Here is a 21,119-nt window from a genome sequence, read left to right on the forward strand (position 1 = left end):
CTGCACAAAGGGACTCTGTGAGCACTCTTTACTGAGAGCGCGGGACGGGTTCAATACAGTTCATTCCCTCTTAGTGAGAAGGGATGGTCAGGTTCCTTAGACAAAAGTTCCTAGCCAATTAAACTCTTATTCGCTTGCATTCCTAGAAGAGGAACCAATTTTGAAACGGAAATTATGCAAATCCAGAAGAGCAAGTGCAAGTTAGGGCCCTGCAATTTATGAGTCGGGTGACGGTGCTGAAATTCCATGATCTTTCTGAGCCTCCACAGCTGCGTCTGAAAAGTTGGGAGGGCGCGAGCAGCCTCCGCAGAGCCACTGGACTAGGTCGCCAACTCGCTGTGGCCGAGAGCGACTGGGACACGGTGACCGTGCTGCGCAAGAAGGGCTCAGGGCCGCCCAAGCCAAGTCCAAGCAGGCCCTTCTGGCAGCACAGAGACGAGGTGGGGATGTGGAGACGTCCAAGAAATGGGCCGCTGGTCAGAAGAAGCAGCACTCCAGCACCAAGAACACCGCCAAGCTGCACCGAGTGACGGAGGAGCTGCGCCAGGGCCGCGTGACCCTGGAAGTGATCATGGTCATCCAGCAGGGCCAGCAGAGCAAGGGGCTCACGCAGAAAGACCTGGCCACCAAAATCAACGGGAAGCCCCAAGCCGTCGCCGACTACAAGAGTGAACGGGCCATCGCCAACACCCAGGCTCTGGGCAAGCTTGAGAGGGCCAATGGCCTCATGTTGCGGGGCAAGGACATCTGGAGTCCGCGAAGGGCCCGAGGGCGAAGTGAGCACAAAGCCGCGAATCTGGTGTCCACACTGCTCCCGTCTGGGGGCTCCCGACCGACGGGCTTCGTGTCCCTTCACTGGCCAGCGACTCGGGACACCAGGCCACTGGGGATCCCTCCCCCCACACCTACCGTGTAAAACATCACCTGTCTCCCCAGAATCCCTCAATTACAGTGGCTCCGTGGACAGCTCCTTTTCTCACTGGCACAGTTAGTACGCAGGAGTCCAGTGTTGTGGCTTCTGCGTTGATCCATCTCCTTGAGCATCGTCCTCCTTTCGCTGGCTTTCCGCTTGACCAAGCATGATGCTCTTCTCCAGAGGAGACAAAGCTGTCCCTATAAAGGATCATTTGATGATAATGTTGTACAAACGTTGTGCCCAGTGATAATATACTCACTTGAAGATGTGAATCGGATGGAATCTGCGAGGACCGGATAGGGAAATCTCCATAAAGATAGACGGTGTGATCCTCATGAAAGAACAGCCAAGCATGGAAGAAGTGAATTCCTCTCATGGTGTCTATTCAACTACTGCTTGCCATTCAAGGTGCAGGTCTCATGCCATCACTGCCCAGCCTGTTCTGATCTCTCACCTGGAAATGAGTTCTTTGCCCACTTAAAACTCCACCTACGGCCCTTTTGCCTTGGAGAGAGCCTGGAAAAACAAGATGGGTCCGCAGCTACTCTACTGAAGCCACCCATGGAAATTCATCCAGGGTTCCAGTCTGGCCGCTTGTCTTGTGGTCAAACCGGCACGATCTTAATGGGGAAACATGGCCTCAATGTGTGCTGTCCGTGTTTCCATCAGTACATGCGAAGGACATGGGCTTCATAAAGCTGGCTTAAGTGATCTTTGAATGGACTATCCAAGATAGCTACCCATCACAAGAAACAATGCCAACTATTTGTACATAAAATTAAAAAAAAATTCAAGTCTGAAAACAAAACAAAACAACTCTATCTAGGTAGCTCTTGTAGCCGGAGGATTTCCTCTTTCCGTTTGGATCATGTGGACAAGTGTTGTTCACTCGTCACTGGAGCAGGGACAGGCACTGTTTCGACTCTCATTGCCTTCCTGGGGAATTCAGTGCAGTTGTTTGACTAATATGAAATAGGGAAAAGTTTGGGAAGAGCCCTGGCCGCGTACTGTTTATGGGCTGAACTTCTAACCACAAGTCCGGCAATTCAAAACTACCAACGGCTCTGGGGGAGAAAGATGAGGCTTTCTACTCCTGTATAGTTACAGTCTCAGAAACTGACAGGCACAGTTCTACTCTGACCTATAGGGGCGCTATGAGTCAAAATCCATCCCATGGCAGCTAGTTTTTTTTAAGAATGTAGAACTTTAGTTTTAATTCTCAAGAACTAAATGTTGCTTTCTCATATGCACACACTTATTTGATGCAAGTCATTTATAGAGATGCCCTATGATGTGGTAAAGGGAGTTAGGCCTGGAAGTTGGGAGAGAATTTTTACCACTCAATCACTAAGGACCCTTGAAAGACAATATCTCACCTCTCATTCCTCCCTTGGTATAATTAGAAGTGAAAATATCCTCAAAGGTCACTTAATCCATGGCCTGAGACACAAAGGAAGAGAGGGGACTTGTGTAAATTGATTTCGTATTGGGTGATGAAGTCAGAGCTGGAGACTGCTTCCTACCCCTACTCTCTGTGACAGAAGGGCAACTAGTGGCTATCTCAGAGGGGTTGATGAGGAGGAAGGTTGACATTCTGGAAGACTCTTGGGAAATACAGATATTCTTCATGTTGATTAGATGGTAGTTACTTAAATGTACAGAAGCCAAACTCACTGCCATTGAGTCAACTCTGACTGGTGGCAACCCCGTAAGGGGGGGAGGGTGGCTCTTGCCACTGGGGGTGTCAGACACTGATTATTATTATTTTAATCATTTTATTGTGGACTCTTACAGCTCTTTGTGTGTGTGTGTGTGTGAAAATGATGCCTTTTATTATAATCACATAAAATTAAATCAGCTACACAAAGTTTTCACAGTTCTTTTTTTAAAAAAAGATTTTTAAAAATAATTAAAAGATCATTTTATTTGGGCTCGTACAGCTCTGATAACAATCCTTACATCAATTGTACCTCTCATATTTTTGCCATCATTATTGTCTAAACATTTACTTTCTATTGCACCCTTAGTATCTGTTCCTCTCTACCCCCCCTTCTCACCCCAGGATAAATTATAAATTATTATTTTCATATCTTACACTGACCATTGTCTCCCTTCCCCCATGGTTTCTGTTGTTTCCTCCCTGAGGAAGGGGGAGCGGGGAAGTGGTTATGTGTTGATCATGGCGATCGGTTCCCTCTTCCTCCCCTCCTGTCCCCACCGTCCCCTCTCATATCTCATATACCATTCCATACACCAATTGGTTTGTTTTGCTTTTTAAATCATTTTATTGGGGACTCTTACAACTCTTATAACAATCCATACATCAATTGAATCAAGCACATTTGTACATATGACGCCATCATCATTTTCTGAACATTTACTTTCTATTTTGAGCCCTTGGTATCAGCTCCTCATTGTTCCCTCCCTCCCCCACCCCAACCACTACCCTTGAGACCCCTTGATAAATGATAAATTATTATTGCTTTCATATTTTACACTGGCCACTGTGCTTGTCAGTTTCTGAGACTATAACTCTACAGGAGTAGAAAGCCTCCTCTGACTGAATGTACAAGAAGCACCCCACCACCACCACCACATCCACCACCACCACCACCACCACCACCACCACCACCTCCACCACCACCACCACCTCCACCACCACGACCACCACCACCACCACCACCACCACCACCACCACCTCCACCACCACCACCACCACCACCACCACCACCACCACCTCCACCACCTCCACCACCACCACCACCTCCACCACCACCATCACCACCACCACCACCACCACCTCCAGCTCCACCTCCACCTCCACCTCCACCACCACCACCACCACCTTCACCTCCACCACCACCACCTCCACCTCCACCACCACCACCTCCACCACCATCACACCACCATCTCCACCACCACCACCACCACCACCACCACCACCACCACCACCACCACCACCTCCACCACCACCACCACCACCACCACCACCACCACCACCACCTCCACCTCCACCACCACCACCACCACCACCACCACCACCACCACCACCACCACCACCACCACCAATGGAATTGCACTGGGCAGAGCAGAGCTTTCATAGTATGCGTTTTTCCTGCTAGGCCAGTACTGAGCAACTTGCTCTGAGCTAGCGCACCCAGTGGCATCACCTGGGAAGGTTCTCCGTGGTCATGGTGAAATTTTTGTGAAAGCAGTTTCCCTCAAGCCTTGCTTTCTGTGATGGTCGATTTAAGAGAACCGTGTGCAGCTCTGAAATTTTGTTTCCTGCTCGGTAAAAATACTACGGAAAACTGCTGTGATGTTGAGCAGAGCTGACAAGGACAGCGCTGTGGGGAAAGCTCAAGTAGATGGATGGTTTTCTCATTTCAAAATAGATGAAATGTTGATTGATGACAACCTCGTTCTAGACTGTGCCAACTTCCCAAATGGATGAAATGGTGGCAAAATTTGTGCACTTGTGCATGGAAGATTTGGGAATGAGAAGGGGAGCTGCCTAATTTGTGCCTTGGGTTCTGCTGACAAGAAAAAAAAATAGTGTCCAGTGGAAATATGCTGTGTTTTGAAAGAACAGCTCTGAAGCGACCCAGACATGGTGCCGTTCTTACAACCCCAAAAGCAAACATCAATTAAACCAGTGGAAGATGCCATTTTCACCCTGGCCCCCAAAAGCTCTTCAAGTGAAATCAAAGGTCAGGACAATGCTCATTCGTTTTTGACGTGAGGGGGATAGGGCATCTGGATTTTGTTCCACCAGGTCAGATTGTTAAACGTTCTATTTAGAGGTTCTGAAAGATCACGTAACAATGCACAACAAAAAAGGCCTGATTTGTGGCAGACAGGGGACTGGTTTTGCCATCATGTCCATGCACCAGCTCACACGGTCATCTCAGTGAGCCAGTTTTGGGCACAAAACAGCATGCCTCTCTTGCCCCACCCACCTGACTCACCTGATCTTGCTCCAAGTTACTTCTTTTGTTTCCAAGAATGGATCTGCCGATTCGACAAATGTATTAGGTGTTATGGAGAGTTGTTTTGTAATATATGTGTGTGTGTGTGTGTGTGTATAGCTTTGAAAATTTTTCTGCTTTTTTTCTTTTTGTTACCCTCGCATAAGTAACAACCCAGGAAAAAATGTACCTTAATGAAACTATTTGGTTTCTAAGTAGCCCAGGTGGTGCTGTGTGTGAAGAACGAGGTGGCTCACCTCAAAGTTGCTGGTTGGAACCCACTAAAGCTCCAAGTAGAAAGAGATGGTAGCCTGCTCCAGTTACGAGTTACAGCCTCCCAAAGCTGAGAGAACACTTGCACTGTATCCGATAGGGTCATGAGGAGACGGAATCAACTCCTAGTCAGGCACTTTTAAAATCTAGTTCCCTTTTAGCTTACCATTTGTAGTTCTTGCATGTTTATAATTTTTTTTGGTGTTAAATAATACATATTCAGTAAAAACCCCATTGTAACAGAAATGTAACAACTTAGAAAATTAATACTTTTAAAATGTCATTCCCCAGAAAGAAAATGTTGGTAAAACTTGATTATACCTGGACCGTATTTTTATCTGCAAACGCAGCTGCTTGGACAAGTGGAGTATGATCATTTGGCTCATGGTTTCTAGCAAATTGTGTAAGCCTCTTGGAAACAGTTTTGTGTTGTAAAATCAGTGCTGGCATCAGAGACAACACCGCCTGCTGCTTCCGAAACTCCTGAGGGTTATGGTGTGGGGTGTGTGCGTGTGTGTGTGTGTGTGTATGTGTGTGTGTGCTTATAATGAACTATTTTTAGAACAGTTTTAAATTTAGTGAAAATATGCAGAGAGGAAAGAGTTTCCACCTACTTCTTCCCAACTGTATATTATTTCTACTAATATCTTGCAGTTAATGAACCAATCTTGCTGCACTCGTGTTGACTAAAAGGCATGGTTTACACTGTTGTTAGTGGTGGGGCCATGGAGTTCTTTGTGACCCACAGGCACCACATGCAACAAACAGGCTGGAACTGTCTCCTGGGTGCTGAGGCTGCACTATGCACGGCAGCAGATTGCCCTGTCTCTCTCCGGCCGAGGGACCAGGCCTGTTAGCAGTGGGGAGGGCTCCTCTACTCTGCATCGGGGTGGTCTTGGGGGGCTGGACAGTCCTGCGGGTTTTGCCACTGTTTGATGTCACGTGTCTACCATTGCAGTATCATCCTACAGAATAGTTTCACTCTCCAGAAATGCCCTGTGCTGAGCCTGGCAACATGAGTCTTTTCTCTGCTTCTGTAAGTTTGCCTTTTCATATAGTTGGAATGCCATGGTACATAGTGTCCGGGGCTGCTTCTTTCACAGTCCTCCATGTCCTTTAGTGGCTTGATATCTGATTTCCTTTAGTTTTTGAATCACCTTCAGTGCAGACGTGTGGGCCCGAACAAGAGCACAATCGTGGGGATGGTGTGAGAGCAGGTGGTTTCCCCTTCTGTGTCCATCGGGGAGCTGAGAGTTGGAATGGACTTGATGGCACTCATAACAATAGTACAGATATATATAGATATAGATATAGATAGATAGATAGATAGATAGATAGATAGATAGATAGATAGATAGATAGATAGATATAGATAGATAGATCTCCCATCACTCATCTACTGAATGACACCTAGTTGCTTCTGATGTTTTATGATTATGAATAAAGCTGCCGGAAACAGTCATGGGAAGGCTTTATGGACATGCTTCCATCTTAATTGAGTTCATGCATATGAGTGTGACTGACGGATCAGGTGGAAAGCACATGCTGAACTTTGTAAGGAGCTGTCACACTGTCATCCAAGACAGCTGTACCACTTTGCATTGACAGTGAATCCGAGTTCGAAATCCCAGTTAAGCGCTGATTTATTCCAACTTTCAGTTTTTCCTACATTCCAGAGAACCGGGCCTGTTTAATTCCAAGGTGATTAAACCTACTGATCTTCCATCTATGGTTTCTCCTCACGGTTGTTGTTGTTTTTAATATTAAAATTTCTCCCGTTTTTCCATGCTCCCTAAAGCAGGCTCGTGGTACTGGTCAGTTTCACAGAGTGTTGCTGTGAAGGAATGAAAGTGGAGGAGATGAAAGGTATCAATGATCGACTCGAGAAATTGACAGTATGACCCCAGGTCTCCCAAGATGATTTGATTATATATTTGCGAAAAGATTTGAAATTCGTATTAGCCTATGATGAGTTGTTCGTTTGTCTTCTTATTAAGAACCACACATTGTGTGAGGAGCTAAGCCCACTGCCAGTGAGTCAGAATGATCATCTTCTAGGACAGTTGAACTGTCTTGTAGGGTTTCCCAGGCTGTCATCTCGACAGAAGTTGACTGGCAACACCGAAATTAACTCATCAGCCTGAGCTGACAACTTCATTAGCTCTTTTCCTCACTTCTCTTCCCTTCCTGAATAATTCAGGTCAGAAGCCAAGTCGGTATAAAGACTGGAATCTCTGTTTGTGCCATACAATGAAGGAGATGCATGAAGAATGATAGGAGCGTACAAAGTGAAAAATAGATCATTCTCATATGGGATGGTAACAAAATAAGGAATTATGTATCCCTACTGATATGGTCATAACTGAAGACACTGGAAGTGTGATAAAGAACAGCATGCTTATATCGTTTCAAAGTCTTCCCCACCCCACACATCTGTTCATTCACAGGGGAAAGGAATAATTTTATAGTGATTGAGCTGGACAGATTTTCATCAGGTGATCAAAGTGGACATCGTCATTAATGAACATCACCATTACTTGAAATTATGTGCCACCTGATCAGGTGCAGTGAGAACAGACCAGGCTCTCTTCTGTGGTCTAACTGCCTGGACCTAAGGACACAGAAACATCAGAAAATGCAAATCGAGGATATTCTACAAACAAACAACCTTGCCATCTTCAAAAGCATCAAGATCCTAGAAGAGTTGCACATTGAAAATTATCAAAAGGAACATGACAGCTACACCATTTGGGATTTGTTTTGCTATAAAGAACATTATGTGACAATGTGTAAAATTTGATTGGGGTTAAAGGAGGAAGTGGTTGCACTTTATCAATCCTAGTTTCTTGATCTTAATGGTATCGCTGCAGTCTGAAGAAGAGTGTTCTTGTTGTTCTGGAAATACGCATGACCGTTTGTGCGGATTAGAGAGTGTCCGGGATAGACATGTAAACTTGGGTGGCGAGGATGTACCCATGATATAATCTAACATCATGTGGCCAGCTCCTTGGTGGGATCACCTGTGATACAGGAAAGCACTGTGAGGAGCATAGACCTCCTCAGTCTGGTCACAGCCTTGGTATGATTGAGAGGGGGGCGGTGGGGGGGGGTTGTTCAGGGTGTAGGTTACTCTGTGTAAATTGACAGTATGTGGAAGCCAGCTCACTTCTACGGCTGGATTTGGCTTCTGCAGCTGGTTCCTAAGCCTCTTGTATCTCCTGCCCATTCTAGGAACCATCAGGGGAACGCCGACCTTGGATGAATTCAGCCCATCTTGAATCCATTCACCTCAGCACCCACCAGCTTGTGACCTCCCTGCTTCATCTTCCTGTTTCCTGTTCATCAGCCCCTGATGCTACATGAGTCAGAAGAAGCCTTCCGTTCACATCTGAATCAGACTGGACTTACCCACTTCTACAATTGTGTGAGCCATTTCTTGATATTAATTGTGTTCTATATACATTCACATACAAGTGTCCCGGATTTGGCTTCTTTAGCGAACCCGCCTAACACAATAGTTGTTAGATGCCTTCAAGTTGGTCTGATCCACCACGGCCCTGTGCACAGTAGAGAGAAACGCCGCCCAGTCCTGCGCCCTCCTCACAATTGCTCTCATGCTGGAGCCCATTGCGGCAGCCACTGTATCATTCCATCTCCTGGACGCCATTCTTCCTCTTTTTCCCTGTCCTCTACATGATCAACCACGGCATGTAAATTTCCAGGGACTTGTCTCTCCTGATAGCATGTCCCAAGTATGTAAGATGAAGTCTCGCCATCCTTGCCTCCAAGGAGCACTTGGGTCATTAGTCTTCCACAAACAGATGTGTGTATCCTTTGGCAGTCCACACAACAGCTGATGGTCGTCACCAGCACTATAATGCAAATGCATCGACTCTCCCTTGATCTTCCTTCTGGCTCCACTTGTCCAGGTTCCACATGCCTAGGAAGCAATCGAAAATACCATGGCTTGGGTCAGGTTCACCTGCGTCCTCAAAGTAACCTCCCTGTAGTAACCCAACACGGCAGCATAATGTATTTTCAAATTATTCAGAGGGGAAATAGCTTTTAAACTGCACTCGCAATGCTTTCCTAGATCTGAGATAGTCTCAAACTAATCATAAATACGAGCCCAGTGCAATGATTGAAGCAGTGCCTTCAGATAACATTCTTAAGTAGGCTAAAAATAGTCTCTCTCTGCTTTCTGCTCCTCTTTCTACGGTTGCCTGGGAGTTGGAAGGGCTCGTATTTGTGGAAGAAAGGGGCTTTATAACATCGTGGTGTTGAAGAAGACGGGAGAATCATCAGAGCAACGTTGCTTCCCTGTAACATCTGCTGGTTCCTCTGGGCTCTGAGGCATGATCTTTTGTCACCTGGTTGTAGCTACTCTCTACCATCATCTGATTAATCTCTCTCTCTCTCTACCATCATCTGATCTCTCTCTCTCTCTTTCTCTCTTCTACTTGGCCACCTCAACATTATCTTAGTCCTTGTTACCATTTTAAATCCTTTTGAGTCTCTACCATACCGCTTTCTGGCTCCCTGGTGTAAACAGTCCCGCTCCATCCTTTCTTGTGGGGATACCTTGTCCATTCGACCTGTGGCAAGCCAGCGGCCTCTCAATTCAGCTGTGTCTGATTCTTCCCTCTAGGTCTACACGTATATAGGCGTGCTCTTACCTCACAGCCTCATCAGCTTTTCCAGGTCATCTAAAACTGCTTAGCATTTGGTTAAAAATGGTGATGTGGTTGATTTTCAATGAGGATGTTAGAACTGCTCAGGAGAACATCATGTTGAGTCCTGTATCTAATTGTTCTGCCCAGTTTAATTTGATACATATGTGCTCCAGGTTGGTATGGGGAGTTCAGCCCACCAGGAGAGGTCCTTTAAAAAGCCCTGTATAGGTATTGGGACAACATTTCATCTGTAACTTGTTCCATGTAGTTCTCTCTACAGACTCAAGCCTAGAGCAGGGAAGTCAGGGCACTTGGGTTGGACTGGTGGGTTCTCGATCTTATGCCTCCCTTTGCCCAGTGTGCCTCTGAGTCAGATAGGGCAGCCACAGCTTCCCTTCTCACTCCTGCCACAAGGCTGTGTTCATACACGGTGTACGGTGGAGGCAGGTGGGCAGGATCTGTCATCCAGAAGAATCTCCCAGGCTACTTGTCAAACCTTTTTCTGGATACTGAGTTAGATTTCTTGCCCTGAACCACATCTTGGTTGAAGAGGTGGAAACAAGCAAAAGAAATACAAGGGGGGCTCAAAAAATTCTTAGAAAATTCTATCATCATTTAATTCCATTTCCCCCATGAAATTTTGAAACCTCCTTTGTATATTTCAGGGGGACAGATGAAAGAAACCTACTTTTAAAAAGATGTCCTTTATCTCTAAATATATGTGGGACTCCCAAATGAAATGTATGGCCATCGAGTTAATTCCAACTTATTGTGACTCTATAGGACAGGGTGGAACTGCCCCTGTGTTTCTGAGACTGTAATTCTTTGGGGAAGTAGAAATCCTCATTTTCTTCCTGCAGAGCATCTGGGAGTTCTGAACTATTGACCTTGCAGTTAGCCGTCCAATGTTTAAACCATATGTCACCAGGGCTCTGGGTTTATGTGGGACTAGGCTATAACTAATGTATTCCTGGAATTGCCTTTTCTCAAGATGGTAGAAACCTAATGATGCCATATAATATTAATTATTCTGTTGTTTCTGGGTATGTTCTCTTTCACCAAGCTTATGGGTTTCAATGATCCCATTAAAGCCCTGAGTCCAGGTTGGTAATGCGGCATAACGCGATGTGCAGGATCTGCATTTGTGCGACTGCTTGGTCACTGCACTGTCTAAGCAAGTTCATTTTCATTCCAAAGCTCTGGCTTTCCATTAGCTTAAATCACAAGAGAAAAAGTAAAGACATAAACTTACAAAATATCCTTTCTGAGCACCTCTGAGGGATAGGTAATTTGAATAGACATCTACATGGGCCCAGTGTAGGTCAGTCAAACGAAACTGTGGCTGGGCAAGAGGACAGCGGAGAGTCTGGTCCTCTCTTATTGCCTTTGTGGCTTTAGGAAGTTCACCTCTGAACCTCCACTTCCATATCTGTCAACTAAGAATAATAATATCCATCTATGTCCTTGAAGATACAACCATACTAAGAGATTGAACTGAATCTTGAATTTTAAGATTGGCCTAGTTGCCATATAAGCAACAGATACCATTATTAAATGTATCAGGGGTTTGTTTCCCCTATGAAATTATCCTTAGAGGGTATGCCAATAAATACAATAGTGTTGAGAAAAATTAAAAACAGGTGCATAAACTATATGATTAAAGACTCTATAATACTCCCAGTTCCTTAGTGAATTCTGCTGTAGAGCAGAGCATCGTATTACAGTTGACTACCTTAAGACTGATTAAAAGAGGAAAACTGGCCCATGAGAGTCATAAGCAAGTTTGTGGGCAGAGGTGTATGTTGGGAAGGGAGGGGACAGTGAAAGTGACACCTAGAGAGAATTTTAAGACAATAATAAAATCAGCCCGATGTCAGTCTGCGTTTGTTTAGTTTGATGAGCTGGTGATTATAAGTAACTTAATATCAACAGTAAGGTACTACTCTTGAGAATGAACCACAGCTCTGTCCCCTTTCCTGGTTCTGTCACTGTGTACAGGCATAGAAAGAGATCTCCATTCCTGCCAAGTGCCGTCAGCCTACAGGATATGACCATCGGTCGGCGTGTATGTCTACCCCACCTGTGTGACTACAGCACAATCTAATGTAATTACTTGGAGTCCCTCTCCAGTCGACTGCAATCTGGTATACTCAGTCAGTTAGTTGCGATCCTAGCAGGGCAGGATGTACCCTAAACCTAATCACTTCTAAGTAATTAAGCAGTGATATGCATGCACGTACTAAGGAAGACTCCGTGGGCGAATTGCCAAGAGAACAAGGAACACACTGGGGCTAATAGCAAGAGAGGAATCTATACAACTGAGACCCTGCTTTGGACACTCAGTGAGGAAATAAGTCCCAGCAGCACTCTCGAAGATACATGCTCATGCACACTCACACATCTGCACATGTACCTCTTAGCAGTGCTTGCTTGCCCTTTCTAACCTAAGGTCTAGACACTCATAAGAGTGGCGCTAGAAAAGCCTATGAAAGTTGGAGTTCCGGGCCCTGCTGACTTGTAGCAACGTCTGAGGGAGATCAGATCAAGGGAGGCAGATGTCTCCTTGAAATGTGAGGAGCTAGCTTTGATTGAGGATGAAATTACCTCGAACTCCTTTTATGTGGATGACCATCTTTATCTATGTCTTGCTTTTGCTTCGTTTTTGGTTTGAAATATTTTCTTTCATTGCTTCTCACCAAGGAAACTATTCTTTTTGGCTCCCCACTGCTAAGCCAGCTAATGAATCATTTATAACTTGCCTTTAACAGCTAAAATTCTAATTTTTTTATATCTTGATATAATTTCTATGTCTCTTTCCACTGAGAGGATTTTCTACAGCTCTGGGAGCTCTTTTAAATCCCCAGACTCTGCACAATTCAAGTGCAGACCCTAAACTTGAAACTGAAAACTTTATTGTAAAAAATGTATTCGTTGTGAGATATTTTTTAAATGCTTGTGAAGGGGTGAATATATATTTGGAAATGTATTGAAGTTCCTTGTTTTTATTGCAGATACTATCTTTTTTGGCTTGAGAAATTCCACTTTCCATTCTGCAGGTCTTTCCTTTTCAATCGACAGTCAGTCATGTATAAGAGCTGCTTAAATAGTTGGCTTGCCAATTCCAGCATCTTGGTCACTGTTCTTTCTGTTAGGCTGAGTTGTCTAGAGAAACAAAAGCAGTGACCCTCATACACGTATCAGAAAGAACTTTCCATCAAGAAGTAATTTTATATCAAGAAGAGTTTCAGCCCAGTCCAACTCAAGTCCATGGGTCCCATACCTATATTCATCGGAGCCCTCTTCAGATTCACGTGGCTGTGGGCTGATGACCAAGAAAGGTGACCTAGGAAGCAGGGAGGTCACAGGGTGGGGGTGCAGAATCACATGGAATCAAGGTTGGTGGGAGCTTGGCAGGGTGCCAACAGTTCGCAGGTTGGCTCTCAGGCTCAGCATCCCACAATGGCCATTCCTGGAGGCAGCTATAGTCCCAGCAAAGATGAAGGGCAAGAGAGGAAGGAGAAGTTCCCAGTTTCTCTCTTATCAAGAGGTCACACACCCAAAGGGGCAATATCAGACTGTAACCGGATTGACAAGTTGGATTCCATCCCTACACTTTCATCCAAATTCAAGTGGACATAAAATCTAACTTTGACATTGTATTTCTGTTGACCCCTACACCCACTCACCACCTTACACTGTGTATCATCTTGTGTGTTGTACATTAGAAACCTTCTATTTTTGTCAGGATATCTATATATATTTGTGTGTGTGTGTGTGTGTGTAATTTCCTTTAAAGAGTGTTGGGCATTCTTGCATCCATTAGTAATTTACTGGCATGCAATTTTCATCCTGTAGAAGCTTGATTTTAAGGTTTCTTAGGGTAGATCTAGCAATAGCCCTTACTCTAGAGATCGTTTATCTCTACCATCTACCTACCAGTTGTCGTTGCTACGGAATAGAGCTGTGCCCAGAGTTTCAAATACCAGCAGGCCACTGACGGTGGATGGATTTCAGTAGAACTACCAGACTAAGCTGGGCTGGAGGAAGAAAGGCTAGTAATCTGTTGCTAAAATATAGCCAGCGACACGCCATTGATCGCAGCAGAATTTTGTTCAATATTGTGCCCAACATGAGCCTTCTAGGTTGAAACACACCCCAAACGCACAGTGGCTGCATATTAGACTCGAGCAGATGCAGGGATCGTGAAGAATTAGCACCGGGAGTGGGAGCTGCCATGGGCAGGGCTGACTCAATGGTAGTTAACAACAGAAGGCTTCTCTGGATTCCCAAGTGCAAGTTAACAGTCTTTAGCCAGTTTCCTGGCTGTGATGGCCAGAACTCCCGAGTCTTCCATACGACGCGTCTGCCAGAACCATCCTGCAGCGTGTCATGTCTCGGAAGCTATCTTCTGGCAGGCCTTGTGAATCTGTCCTTTCAGTTCTGACTACTTCAGCGCCCGCAGACGATGGATTCTGGTGCTTTCTCTGCTCAGTGCTGTGTCTACAATCCCCAACTACACACACACACACACACACACACACACCCCTCCTGCCTGCAGCTCCAGACAATGCCCCCAGGCTACGAGCCAGTGACTAGGGGGCTCCTTCTCAGGAGGCTCACATTCCTGCAAGAGCTGTCATCCGTCTATCCCGTGAAGTTTCACAGTTGCTTAAAACATGGGCCTACACTGGTCCCTGTTACTCTACGGGTGCAGAAGCCAAAATCAATTCTTGCTTTTAGTCCACTATTCTAAATGTCTTCATATTTTAGAAGACTTATTGATCCCATGAAAGGTACTATCAATGGCAGTATTTCCCAGATCTTCTCCATAAAGATTAAAATGACTGTGGTAAAACAGTTTTAAAGTGCATTTTTCTTGACAGTAGAACATCTCAAGATCATGTAAAGTTGATATGGATGATAAGTTTTCAAGGGATTATGCTCTCTGCATTTTGCAAATTCCCTTTCCCAGAGTCCATCATTACAGAATGTCATCGGCGTGTTAGACCAGGAACCCGTTAGGGCAGGTGCCGCTCTCTCGGTTCGCTTCATTTGTTTGATGAACAATGTGTGAGTCCAATTTAAAAGAGAGCTTGATGTGGCCGGCTAGCTCAGTCTGTAGAGCATGAGACTCTTCAAAGAGAGCTTGATCACAGCCATCTTTTAAGTACATCTTTAGTTGGAGCGTAATCTCAGTCTTTCATTTTTGTATTTAACAACATTCCATTCAACATTATTCCTGGAAATCCAAAGAAAGGTCACGCCTAGAGACGATGAAGGGGCCTTTAAAAGCTTTCATAGAAAAATGAAATAGAAAAATAGTGGAGTTTGTCCACATGTACATACTTGCCTGGATTAAGTCTGCAAGGTAGGCCCGTTCACCCTGGCATATCTGATTTCAAAGGAGATTTCAAAGAAAAAGGCATATTTTATAACTCTTCGATAAAGCCACCAGTTTTCACCCTGTGAAGTTACTGTTTGATCCTGCTGGGTGATACATGAAATGTCATGAAGACTTGCTTGAGAGTGATGAATCTGCAGCAGCAGCAGCAGCAATTGGACCCCTTGTTACTATTAATAATTCAATTATTTTAAGCGCCTCTCCTTGTCGCCCATCCCAAAAGCACTCATCCAAAGCTCTTGGAACAGCTGACTGGAGGTGTCGCCTCTCTTTCAAACGTCTAAGAAGTGTCTGGAAACGACAGTGACACAGTAGTGACTCGGCCCCTGGGCTGCATGAGATTCAAGGGGCAGAAGGCAATCTGGGTTTTCCACTCTCCTCCACCATGCAGTTCTTCTCTTTGGCCCAGAGTTTCTCCAAAACGAAATGAGTTCTTTGCACTCGATGGTTTCAGAGGTTCTTTCTAGCTCTTGCATTTGGCAGATCTTCTCGGCTCATGTTAAGTGGGCTCACGAGAGTGGCCAGAATGCGGCTTCGCTACAGCAGTACCTCTCCCTGGGAGAGGGAGAGAAATACTCAGAGAAACGATGGACCATGTAGCTGGGAAGCAATTTGTAGGTTTCGCACCTGTAAACAGAACATTTCTGACATTTCAAATTTGACCTTCAGCACTTAAGTAATTCCCTCATCACATTCCATTTGTCTTCTGCCCCAACCCCACATTTTCGTTTTTGTCAAGTGACAAAGGTGAGAGTTCGCCTCCTGTTGATGGCAGGAGATTATAAGGCAGGAGTGGCACTTTTTCCCCAAGAGAAAATGGAATTTTTCAGAGAATCAGGACACAGGGCTTTTGAATCACTTAATGAAACCAGGAGGGAAGAAGAAGTGGGGGAGGAGGGAGTCAGTCTGATTTTAGTTGCTAACAAAGACAGAGAAAGAAAAAATTCAGTTGCTATGTTACTTCTCCAAAAGCCAAGCTCAGCGCACAGTGCAAACGGATCTCTGGTGCAGCTCTACATTATCTTTAATTGCATGATTGGCTTAGATTACAGCAGAACAGAAAAATCCCAGATCAAAGGCTTTCCTTTCCTTAGGGCCTCAAATGTATCCGTGCCGCATCTGTCTGGGTGTGAATTATAGATGGACACCCGTAAGGGATTCCTCATCTTGCTCTGGGGTCAAGGTGAACGTTGAGAATTGGCAGTGTAGCTCCTGGGCTGGGCTAGCTTAGGGGAAAGGCACCACAGAGAGCAGAACCAAAAAGTTGTCTAGCCAGGAAATTGGGGTTCACAGGTGGAGATGCAGCACACAACTGCATGCAATGATGCAGAATGCAAGAATCCTAGGCTGGTGGGTGAAAGGCTGGATGAATCCAAGGTCAGAGGAAATGTTGCAGGGTTCTGGCAACTCTCAGGGTGGTCAGCAAGCAGGAAAGGGAAAAGGCAGAGCTAGGGGGAGGTTCCCAGAGCCCTCCTTATGAGAAGGCCACACCCCTAAGGAGGCACCATCAGGCTGTGACCTGATTGACAGGTCAGATAATATGCCTGCACTTTTATATATCTTCCAGTTGACGTAAAATTATCCAGCTACCACAAGGGTGAAGTGCACAGCTTTGGCAAAGACTGACTAGCTGTCTGGTCTAGGACAAGTTCCTTAACGACTCTGTCCTTCCATTGCCTCCTCTGTAACATGAAGGTAGCATATTTAACAAAAATAAAATGGAGGAAGATAATAATCTGGATTTTAGTAGCCATGAGTATTAATTAAGTGAATATAAATAAAGGAAGTCATAGAGTATCTGAGACATTAAGGAATCTCCAGGTGGTACGAACAGCTAATGCACTCAGTTGCTAATGGAAAGGTTAGTGTTTCAAATCCACCCTTAGTAGACACAGAACAAGGGCTTGGTGCGCTACTTCTGAAAAATTAGGAGTTGAACGTTGTGTGGAGCACAGTTGTATTCTAGCACATGTGAGGTTGCCATGAGTAGTCGTGACTTGACAGGCAACAGCGGGTTTGGCACATTGAAGTCAAAGGTTAGAACCACTGCACGAAATCCTATTGCCCTCCAGTTTTGCCTGTGGCCAGCTGGCATCAACAGGAGCAAGGGGATGTCCATCAGGGTCAGAATTGCTCTCAGCCTAGTAGACGGCTCTGCTTATGTAGGCAAGAGAGTTTGCTTTCTATGACTTTTTCAGCACTTTGATCCAATTCTTTTTTGTGTACACTCATATATATGTGGGAGTGGAACGTGTGTCCCTTTTGCATATTTTCACACAAACACTTTGGAATTCATGGTGCTGGGTCAACAGAGTAGTAGCATCCCTCTGTCCTCTCTCCTGCACGGCTCCACAAAGAGCGCAGTGCAAGAGCATGGGTACTTCCGCAACCGATAGCATATGTGGGCAGGAAACTCTTTACCCACACTGAGAACCCACCACCTGAAAACTGGCTGAAGCCCCTGGCATGACTGGGCCATTCTAATATCTCTCTGTGGGGCCTTATTTTACATGTATGAGAAAGAAAAAGCCAGAGGCTGAAAGAGTGATGTCAGTAACAGATGGTAGGTTCAGGAGTCGAAGGAGTAGAAGATGGCATTGGAGGAGGAGGCAGAGGATCAGAGAAGAGTCACAGAAACTAAGGAAGTGGGCATGCAGGCAGCTAGTCACTACCAAGCTCCCACAACATGCTGTTCAAACTTCTTATTATAGCACGTACCATATTTTATGCATTTCTCTTTCTTTTCCAAAACCTGCACGGTACCGCTAGGTTAAAGATTTCATGATGTAAGTCCTTCCTTATTCCAAGAGTTTAACATAGAGTTTGGCTTATTGCAGACTCTTTAAAATTTTGAATAAATGATTGGCTAGTTGGATGGATAGATTGTTGAGTAGGGAATTGATGGGTGAATGGATTGATTGATACATGGATGATCAGAACACAAGAGACAAGGGAGGAGAGCAGAGGTTATGAGTTAGGAGCTATCAAAATAACCAGTCTCCAGGACCACCCAGGGCTGATCCCAGGTGCAGAGTCTGGGTTCTCAGCCCAAAGAAGCCTCTTCCCTGAGAATGAGGAGATAGAAGGAGGAGTAACATTCCATCAAAGGGCTGGATTCAATATGATAGAGAAGAAAATCCAATTTGATCCCTAACTGGGGACCCAAATTAATACCTCAATATGAGGTTGAAGGCATTAGTTTGAAATCAAGTGAAAAACAATCCAGGGACTTGGCAAAAATAAATATTGCTATCTCAGGCTGTCGGACTCAGAGAGGTACACTGGAAAGGACTCCTTCTCATGGGGCTTGGGGAGGGGCACTTCCACTTTAAGAGTGCTCCTTTGGGTTCATATCCGGAATATGGAAAGCCCAACTTGAGGGGGGATGTTCTGGCTCATATATTCTCACCATCCAGCACTTCAAAGTTTTGAGACCAGACCTGGTTTAGCAGAAGTCAAAAAGATCTCTGGCAGTTTATTCCTGGCACCTGTCTCAGAAATGTATGTAACGAGACCCTGGATGTCCATCTGGTGCAAAGAGTGGTGAATACAGCGTGGGTTAAAATAGTGAAAGAAGAGAAAGGGAGTTTTGAGCTGTAAAACCACAGACAGAGCTGTCTGTGTGTATTAACTTGAAAGCTTAACGATGCCGACCTACAGTTGGGATAGGTGCAAGCGGTCCTTGTACCTCCCACCTTACATGCCCTTATGGCACATTATTTATTCTTTGATGCATGGGAGTGAGTCGTCTATGAACTTTAAGTACTCTAAACTACTCCAAGAACTGATGGTGGTGTTTGGTGTAGACATTTGGAAGGTAGAGTGAATATTCATTTTGGAACACAAAAAATGTGCTATTATAGATAAAGCCTTTAGTTTCAGGGTCTTGGTTGACCCATCCCTAAGAATGACCCACCTTCAATATTAGAGAATCCAGTTGACTATCTAACATTGTTCTTGGCTTAGGAGAAGCATGTGATGAACAAGCTGGTATGGATACCTTGTAGAGCATTTTCCAAAACTAGAATATAAACCAAGGAGCATAATCAGAGATGGGCATACTGTGAAAGTAAAATATTTTTTTGCATGAAGAAAGTTGTAATGAATAACTCAGTTGGTTAGGGTTTGGGTGTTCATCCCATGCAATGTCAGGCTAGTTCTCCAATCAGATTTTTTTTCCTGCTTACCACACTCATCATGTTAATAGTTCACCTTATTAACATCACTTATTAACTAGTCACTGCCCTTGAGTTGATGCCAGCAAATTGTGAACCTGTAAGACAGGGTAGACCTGCCCTTGGGAGTTTCCAAAAAGGTTAGTGTTTATGGGAGTGGAAAGCCCCATCTTTCTTCTGAGGAGTGGCTCCATGGCTTTCAGACCCAATAGGAGCATCGGTCGGCATTTGCACATGAAAAGAAGAGCACAGTGGCTGGTTTTTCCTTCTTACTTCCACTCCCAGACACTTGCATCTTGGCAGCCTAAAGATGTGAGGGCCAAGAGGTATCACATCAGAGTAGATTGAGACAAGCCATGTAATCAATAATAGAGATGATTGGATTTTTCATTCTACAATCCAAGATGGTTCTCCAGGCATAAATGTTACACTGTAAAACAAAGGAGGAGGAACAGGCATTTTATATCAATAAAAAGGAGACAAGTTAGGAAAAACTGGTAGAATAAACTGGGAACAATTCATATTTCCAGGCAAAAATGATTTAGCAGCCAGGTCTGAGATGCTTCGATGATGCTGCAAGATAGATCAGCCAAGCTTTTATATTCGAATGGAATCTGTGTCCAGAGATAAACAATGAGTATTTTCAAATCTTACCAATCTACTAAAATTCAAAAAATAAAAATAATGACTCTCACCATGTGATGAAGCTTTAACTGTGGTAGAGAGTGATTTGGTTAGGGAAATCAAACCCCTGGGAACCAAGAGCAGAACCAGTTGGAACAGGAGTGGGCAGGCAGAGTCTCGAGTGATGCCCTCAGTGCCTAGCTCACCCAGACTGAGATCTATGATTTCTAAGCGAGCTAGCAAAACTCAGCCTAGAAGTGACCGTTTCCATGGTATCACCGATGTTTCCAGGTTATAGCCCTACGAAAATGACTCGAAGACATTGTGAAACTAAACCAGTAATCGATAAAGTCCACCCTTTAAAAATACACCATCGTTTCAATGAACAGAGCTGTACGTCATGTGGCCTTGCTTTCATATCGCAGCTTCTAATCTCTTAGAATCTGGCAGACGTGGAAGGCTGTCCACCAGATTAATTTCCTCTGGCAATTAATGTCCAGGGAGAACAGTAATTATAACCATTTGCCGGAGTCAATGGAATGCGAGCAAACGTGAGGGCTATCATTTCTGGTTCAAGTCTTTTTATGAGAAAAAAGCGCTTCTTTTATGTCCTTTACCCTTGGTGGCAACTGAAACGGCATCTCCAGGACAATCTTGCAAACCAGGGGTTGATGATTGCAGCTGCATTGTCAATGTAAGTCCCTCAGTGACTGCGGAGGAGAGTCAACCTGCTGACCAGGCACACCGACCTTGGACTCTTATGTGCACCTATACATATTTGGTATTCTTTGAGCTTTGATGTTCGAACAATTTGTTATTATGATCATAATAATGGAAAGGTAACTTAAAATTATTTTTCTCCATTTATTAAAGGAGAACGAAATTAGTTTCCCCTTTCTTCTTTTTCTTAAAGTGTTTCCTTAGAAACATAATAAACCTGAAGTTTTACTCTAACCTTTAATTACAGATAAATATCTCTGTGTTTAACCGGGTTGACCAGAGAAACAAATCCAGGGACATTCACATATGTATAAGAAAGAGCTTTATATCAAAGAGCACTTGTATATCAAGAAAACACTCCAGCCTAGC

General features: G+C 44.6%; 1 pseudogene; it reads left to right on the forward strand.

Annotated features, from left to right (window-relative positions):
* Positions 1–218: 218 nt before the first annotated feature.
* On the forward strand, positions 219–780 carry LOC142454699 (endothelial differentiation-related factor 1 pseudogene; annotated as a pseudogene).
* Positions 781–21,119: the final 20,339 nt, after the last annotated feature.

Source organism: Tenrec ecaudatus, chromosome 8 (genome assembly GCF_050624435.1).
Source record: "Tenrec ecaudatus isolate mTenEca1 chromosome 8, mTenEca1.hap1, whole genome shotgun sequence".
Lineage (NCBI taxonomy): Eukaryota > Metazoa > Chordata > Mammalia > Afrosoricida > Tenrecidae > Tenrec > Tenrec ecaudatus.